The sequence below is a fragment of the Belonocnema kinseyi genome, chromosome 5 (assembly GCF_010883055.1).
Source record: "Belonocnema kinseyi isolate 2016_QV_RU_SX_M_011 chromosome 5, B_treatae_v1, whole genome shotgun sequence".
In the NCBI taxonomy this organism is placed as follows: Eukaryota; Metazoa; Arthropoda; class Insecta; order Hymenoptera; family Cynipidae; genus Belonocnema; species Belonocnema kinseyi.
Window position 1 is genome coordinate 121910291 of NC_046661.1, and position 8135 is coordinate 121918425.

An 8135-nucleotide genomic window follows, 5' to 3' on the forward strand; every position below is an offset into this window, starting at 1 on the left:
CGTGGACTATCTTGAAAAAGGTAAAACCATAACTGGAGCATACTATTCATCATTATTGGACCGATTGAAAATCGAAATCGCCGAAAAACGACCGCATTTGAATAAGAAAAAACCGCTTTATCATCAAGACAATGCGCCTGTTCATTCATGCTTAGTTGCACAAGCAAAATTGCATGAAATCAGCTTCGAATTGGTTCCTCAGCCACCGTTTTCACCAGACCTGGCCCCCAGCGACTATTACTTGTTCCCTAACCTGAAGAGATGGCTCACCGGTAAGCGTTTTTACTCAAATGAGGAGCTCATAGCTGAAACTGGGGCGTATTTTGGAGACCTTCCGATCGAGTACTTTTCGGACGGTATCGAAAAGTTAGAAAATCGTTGGACTCGCTGTATCGACCTAAAAGGAGAGTATGTTGAAAAATAAAACCGACTTTGGCCAAAAAAACGTCTCCGTGTTTCATTTTTCAGGAACTTATCAGACTGCCTAGTAAGTTAATATATTTCTATAACAACTACATTTTTTTTCTAATCTGAAGATAATACAATTATACATAATCTGTCGAAAATAATAAACTTTCGAACTGAGCAATTTTGTCCAAATTCCTGATTTACGAGAACAATTTACATAAAGTAACTAAATGTGTAGCTCTTCTAACTAAAAGTTTTACCTAATCCAAGCGTACACTTTCTTTGAGTTTAATATATTCTCGAATCACTCGTTCGCCTCAAGAATTTTTTTTCCGTGCGGTAGACCTAAATTTGAATTCAAAGTATTAATTTAATTTTTTAGCAAACAATGTCATTAATTTCAAATTTACGGATTAAGGTGTTTTATTAATGAGTTATGTAAATTAAATGACAAATAAAAATAAAAAATTTGTAAACATTAGTTATTTTGACATCGTGGGAGCTTGAAAATGCTGAACTTTTGAAACAATTTATTCACGTCATTTTTAAAATTTAGGGCCGATTCCACCAGATGTGATTAAATCCATGATTAGCTAATCATGATTATTTTTTAATCAGCGTTTTAATCGCGATTAACTTGTGGCGCGTTCCATCATGAATCTTTAACCTCTGGTTAGCCAGCCGTATGCTCTGTTCGCAATAAGTCTAGTTTCTGCGTATTTCTGTTGTAACGGTGAATCTGATTGGCTGATTTCAAACTTGTATTCGCACGCAAAATATACCTCGACTGTTCACGAACGACGAGCGGAAACGTGTTTTTTTATGCACATCGTTTCCAAATAAAAAGACAGGAATTAGTTATCAATTGAAATTAAATATAAGTTGTGTGAGTATAAGATATCCTTATAAATTCGATCAATATTTCACACTATATTTGAACTTCAACTTTGAGGTTATGTTGACTCCTGTTAATCGCTGATTAACTCGCTAACCAACCAAATATAGCCGGTTAAGTTAATCAACGATTATATTTCTTTAATCATGGTTTTAAAGTTGGTGGAACGCAATCTGCTAATTAAACTTAGTTAATCAATGATTAAAATTCAATTACAGTTGGTGGAATCAGCCCTTACTGTACAAAATAAAGATATTTCCAGGTAGAAAAATACTTTTCATCTCGAAAGATACAGAAAACATTTAAAGTTTCCAGTTTTAAAGTTAAATTTGTCACATTCAAGGATCAAAAGGTAAAAAGAAACTCCAATTTTTTGTCAGAAGAAGCAAAAACTGATGGTTTGTAGTAAGCCTTGAATTAAAAAAATTAAAATTAAAATTAAAATCTTGTCTTACGAAAGTTAAAAAATTAAACTTAAAATGACTGCCTGAATGATTTTTGAGAAAAATAGAATTTGGTTTTAAAAATTACTAGTTTTAGCATTTTCATATATGTAAAGATATTTAATTGTAATGTGAAGAATCGAAAAACTGAATGATATCAGATTATAATTTTAAAAACAAAACAATTTCAAAAATGATTAAGTTAAATTGGAATTCTTAAAATTGGATAATTTAAAATTATAAAGAATTAAAATGTTATGATTTATAATGAAAAGTGTTCGATATGAATAATTTTAATTTAAAAAATTTTTAATTTAAATAATTTTTAATTCAAAACGATTAATAACTAATAGTTGCGTATGCGTATATGATCTTATCCGAGATCTTTTTGACGAAAGGAATAAAATTGGACACTTAAAAATTAAAAATTGAAGTTTAATTAAAAAAATTTAGAATTCAATTATTCCAGAAAAAACGTCCGAAAGAATCAATTTTAAGTGGGAAACATTTAAAACAAACAAAAAATCCTACTACGAGTTATTGAGAATTAAATGCATCCTAACTTCATTGATACTGAAAAATTGTTATTACAAAGAACTTTAATACTAAGATTGATCATATTTATTTCCATCAAAATGTCAATTATTTTATGTAAATTTTAATACTTTAAAAATAAAAAATGAATAAATTGTTCATTAAACTGTTCAAAATGCAACCAATTTATTTGCAATTATCAAATTAAAACTTATGAAGGGGAAAAATGTTAAACATTCCCGGCCCAGTGTCTTTCAATTTTTTATAAATAACCTAAAAAATATGAGGAAAAAATGGCCATTTTATCTATTTGACGTTCACAGTACTCGTGAATAACACAAATATAATAATATCGCCCCATGTCTGGGGCGAGATGAGCCAGGCATTGGGGCGAGATGGGTCTCTTAATTAAATGACTTATTATATATTGCATTTGAGCGAAGAATACGAGAAATGAGCAACGAGAAAAGCTTTCGTCTTTTTTTATGAAATCTCATCTCGTCTCATATAAGCGAGCTTCTCGAAAGATCATGTATTTCGGTCAGCTGCCTTGTCAGTATCAAAATTAACATTCGTAAACAAACAAATGTCATGAGTAGTGTCATAAAATATGAAAGTAGAAATTGGAGGCACCAAAAACATAGCATTCCGAGTAAAATGTGTATTTCTCTTAAATTATATAATTCTCTTATTAATAATTAAGGTTCCTCAATATGACTTTCAATAGTATAATCCTCTTTTTTATCTCGTTAGTTTATTTTTTGTATGGTCTTTGTGGTTATATCTCATATCTGATGCATAAAGAAAGTTATTTTCTAATTCTAGATTCCTGTGGCCAAAAAGGCCTTATTTATACCCTTTTTTAATAATTATTATTATAATAATGTGTAATGACTTATCAAGCAGCATATTTAAAAACTCGTTTAACAAGAATAATAAAATTACGAGCATATTAAAAACAATCTCCGTATTTATGAATCGGATTTAATGAAGATTTTTTTATTTTTTAAAAATATATTCTTATTATTTCTTGGAAATAGTTTTAATGTATATTAAAAAAAGTTTCAAGTGGGATTTTTAAGGAAAATGTTAGAAATTTTTACAGAGATTTCAAGATATTTAAGGCTCAAATTTTGGATTTTTAAAAAGCTACAAGGAATTTCTAAGCGAATTAATAAATGTCCAGGAATTTCTAATAAAATTAGAAGACATTCTGAAGTTCTAAAGAATTTCGGAAGATTTAGAAGGATTTTGTGGGTTGTGTAAGGTTTTATGATTTCTTAAAGGATCATAAGGAATTTTCAATGAAGTACCAGAATTTAACAAATCTTTGAAGGAATTTCACTCGGAATTCCAAATATTTTATTATATTTAAAAATATTTGAAAGAAATGTTTATTTAAAAAATAACTTTCTTTTTGCAAAAATAAGCTTAAAACTCACCCTTTTACATGTGCTTTAATCTCTGAACGTGCAAATGAATATTTTTACTGATGACTTTATAAACCAGAAAAAGTCCTCAAATTTGTTTACTTTTATATTGGAAATAATTGATTATTGAAGCAGAATTATAACGGATAGTTTAAATTGCATTTGGAAGACCATTTATGGATAACATAGTTATATTCTTATGCCTAAAAAACATTTTTTGGACAGGAATTTTTTGAATCAAACTTTTTTTTTGCGTATTGACATTTTTATCAACTATGTTTTTTATTTAATAACCTTAAATTTACGGCAATGATGTTTCCACTTATATCTTAGGTGAGGAACGAGATGAAACATGATGATATGAGACGATAAAAACAAAAGAGAGAATGATATTCTCAGTTTTTGAGAATACTTCTCGAACGACTCAAATGAGCCATTGAACCGAGCATCTCGTATCGTTATGCAACACTTATGATATATTATTTGTGATTAAGAGTTTTGTTAAGTTTGAGTATCTTAAAATGAAAACATATTTTATACATAGATTTCCAAAATTGAACGGCAAATTTAAAGTATTTAACTTCAAAATGATGCAATTTTTAATCCTAACCTCTACCGTAACTCAAACTACGAAGAGTAAATAGAAAAACGAATTATATCCACATATTTTTAAATAATTATATTACAGAAATAAATATAGCAATTGTTCTACTTAACCAGGTACATTGTCCCAGTAAAAGATAAATTCTACAATACGTAAACTGCCAAATACTAGACTGGCCTACTACAATTACTGCATGACACTGAATTTCATATATATTGGGGTATTAACCATTTTTTTTAACATCTGCCGTATTTTTAAACCACAACCATGTGTTTTTTATTTTTCAGCATTTTGCAAGCTTAAAAACGGACTTATTTAAGAAATACACCAGAAAAACAGTGCTCTCTCTTCTGGTAGACAGCAATTCATATTATTTTATCATACATATACCGTGCAGAAATTGCTCAACTTATTCCCGAGTTCCGATCTGGGCCCGATCGGATTTTCCACATGTGGCCCCAAGGGGGCAGATGATGTGGCTCGCGTCAGAACCACGTCGGGTCGGGTTAAGTTAGACAAGATTATTTCAAGTTTTCTTTTATCGTCGTGATATTGTTTTTCTTTCATATTACTGAAAATGCCAAAATCAAATAGTAAATTGCGAGTTCGGAATCACAGAATTGTTGAAGTTTCTTATATCCGCAATGAAGGCAAAGATTAGCTTTAATTCGCAAGAATCAACATCACAATTCATTTTTAGCTTCTGGAGATTTCCAGCAATGTTTTCGGGAAAGCGTCGTCATTTTGAGTACATTTACTATTTATGTGAATAAAAAAATGTTTTCCAGCTTTTTAGAATTTTATATTTTGTTGCTGATATTCTGAAAATAGAGATTACCTTATACCAAATGTATGAATTTCCGGATTAGTAACATTATAAATTGAATTCTCTTTATAATGTCTCGAACATAACCTCACTTTTTCAATCTCACTCCACTTGTCCAATCTGCATTAGTCAAACAAAAATAATTCCAAAAGAATATTAAAAAGATTAAAAAATATTTAACATGAAAATTTATTTGTGTGTGTCTGTGTGCTTGTGTGTTTAATAGCTCTAGATTTGAACATTGTTTGTCAAAGCATAATAGTTTTCTTCAAAATGCAAACTCTTATCGATAAATTCAAGCAATACAAACAGAAAATGTAGTGTAGTATTTTGAAAATAATATATAATGTGTAATGATATATAATGAATAATATTGAGAATTGAAGTTTTGTAAAATGCAAAGTTGAAAAAATATTAATATAAAAACTTTTGAAATTTTACTATTTATAGAAATAAAAAATTACAGGGGCCAGATTGGATCCACATTTTGGATGTTCAGATCTGGGCCTGGTCGAGTAGGGCGTTTCATTAACGGCCTGGCGCTAGACAGATTACCCTATCGGGCCCACATTTTTTCCGATCGAGGCCCGACCGGCGCCACATCAAAATTTCTACAAGTGTAACAGTGCTGCTGTCGTACTTATTCTGAGAATTTTTGTCCGCAAGATTAGTTTTTGATACGTTTGCACCATTATTAACACCCTGCACAATCTGATAATACGAAACATTGCATCCTAACCTACTGACTTCTACATTAAGAGGTCAGGTTAGGGTTTTCATTTTTTTATTTTTTGTAACTCCAATTGTTTCTAATATATAAAATTCAACTTTATACTGAAGATTAGATTCTTTAATAAATTATGGTGATGTCATAATTAATAATTTTTTATGAACATAATTGTTTAATTCATAATTGTCAAATCAAACTTTTACCTATTTCGGTTTAACAATTATATATAAATCTGTTGAAAACTTAAGGTCTAATAAATAATCTCTCTAAATAACCATTGGAAAAACATCTAATATGTGAATTTGGGTGATTCTTGATACTTCTAAACAAATGCAAAATAGCAGAATACAGGTCTTAAGATTTTTATTTTCGTTTTTTTTTCAGATTTATTGAACATTAAGCGACAAATTTTCTAAAAAGAAGTTTGATAATGTTTTTCCTGATATTAATACAAAAAACATTTACAAAATAAATGATAACCTAAGAGTAAATTAAGTGAATCATCTTACCCCTTATTCTCATCTTGCCCCACCCTACCCTAAAGATGTTCCAACATTATATATATTATTAAACGAGAAAATTGTTTATGAACAAATTATTTGTTGAAAAAATGTTTTTTATGATTTCACATATTTGCAAAAAATTCATAATTTGTTTAATAATCGTATGATCTTTGAAACAAATTTAATAAGCAAATGCATTATTCGGGCATTTGTCGGCAGAAAAATTCGGGTTTTTCAATGCCAGTCTTTTCAGATGGGAACTTGATGGGAATTACAGCAACACTCCTGATAAGCTGATAAATTTTATTATTTTTTTTAACAAATTTGATGAACAAATGCATTAATCAGGCTTTTGTTCATAGAAAAATTCGTTTTTTTCTATGTCAACAGTTTTAATTAGGATATCGAAAAAAATAAATTTTCCATCGACAGGTGCTCGAATAATGCATTTGTTTATTAACTCTTTTTTAATATAAAATTTATCATCCAATTATGAATTTCGCTGAATTCATCATTAACTTCCCAATTAAAAAGACTGAAATCGAAAAAAACTAATTTTTCCGTCCACAGATGCCCAAATAATGCATTTTTTAATTAAATTTGTTTTAAAAATCATAAAATTAATCAACACATTATGAATTTTGAAAAAAAAATAATAAATTTCCACATTGAAAAAAACTGACATAGGATAAAACGAATATTTCTGTTGAAAAATGCCTGATTACTGCATTTGTACATTATATTTGTTTTTAATATAAAATATTATAATCAGAAAAGAAATTTTTTTATATAATATTGTTTCGATTCCAATTTCTTGCAACGTAACTTGAAAAAACGTGTATTTATGGAAAATCGTAGACAAATTTTTGTTAACAAATAATTTGTTGATAACAAATTTTTTATATATTGTCCAATATTGGAATATCTTAAACTAATGCTATGTTTTGCAACGTAAGTGATTTCAACCATTATCCTGTCATTGACGAGCACCGGGAACGTCAGATAGAAAAAGGGCCATTTTTTCGTCACATTTGTTTATTTATAAAAAAATTGAAAACCTAATTCAAAAATCCGGGTAAACAACTCTCTTAGAAATCTGATAAGCTTTTTTCCAATTTTGTTTTATCAAAATCGGTGAAGATTTATGGGCTGTACGTTATTCTGAACCAAACAAGTCATTTTCTTCCCAATATGCACCACTCCTTTAAGTACGAATCCAGAAACTCGTATTTTTTTTAGAATAATCTTGTAGGGCATTAAAAAAGAAAATTTTTTTCTAGACTTGTTTCCATATCTTGCGTTATTTGGCTTAAAATGTTGATTTTCGTGTGTTTTTTTGGAATTTTGTAAATGCCATAATTCTGGTAAATTTTGGTTTTATAGAAAAAAGTCATCAGGATACACTGTTTGTCTGTTTAAATACTATGAATATCCGTACAGAAAATTTTTGAATTTTGAAAAAAGTGGTCTCAAATATTTTCAAAATTCGCTCACTTTTTGAATTTTTATCCAAAATGTCTGGCTAACGAACTTAACCTTTATTTTAGGACACTAAAAGAGTATAGCAGAGGCCAATCCAATCTGTGAATTCTTTCGAAAGTCATCGTGCTAACAAACTAACAATCTACAGACAGACAGACAGACACAGAGTCCCAGAGAAACACGCGGAAAGACATACATTCGTAAAAACCTCTTTTTCGGATTCAAAGGGTCTCAAAACGTAGACATTTGACAAAAATGGGGAGAGGGTTAAATTTTACAC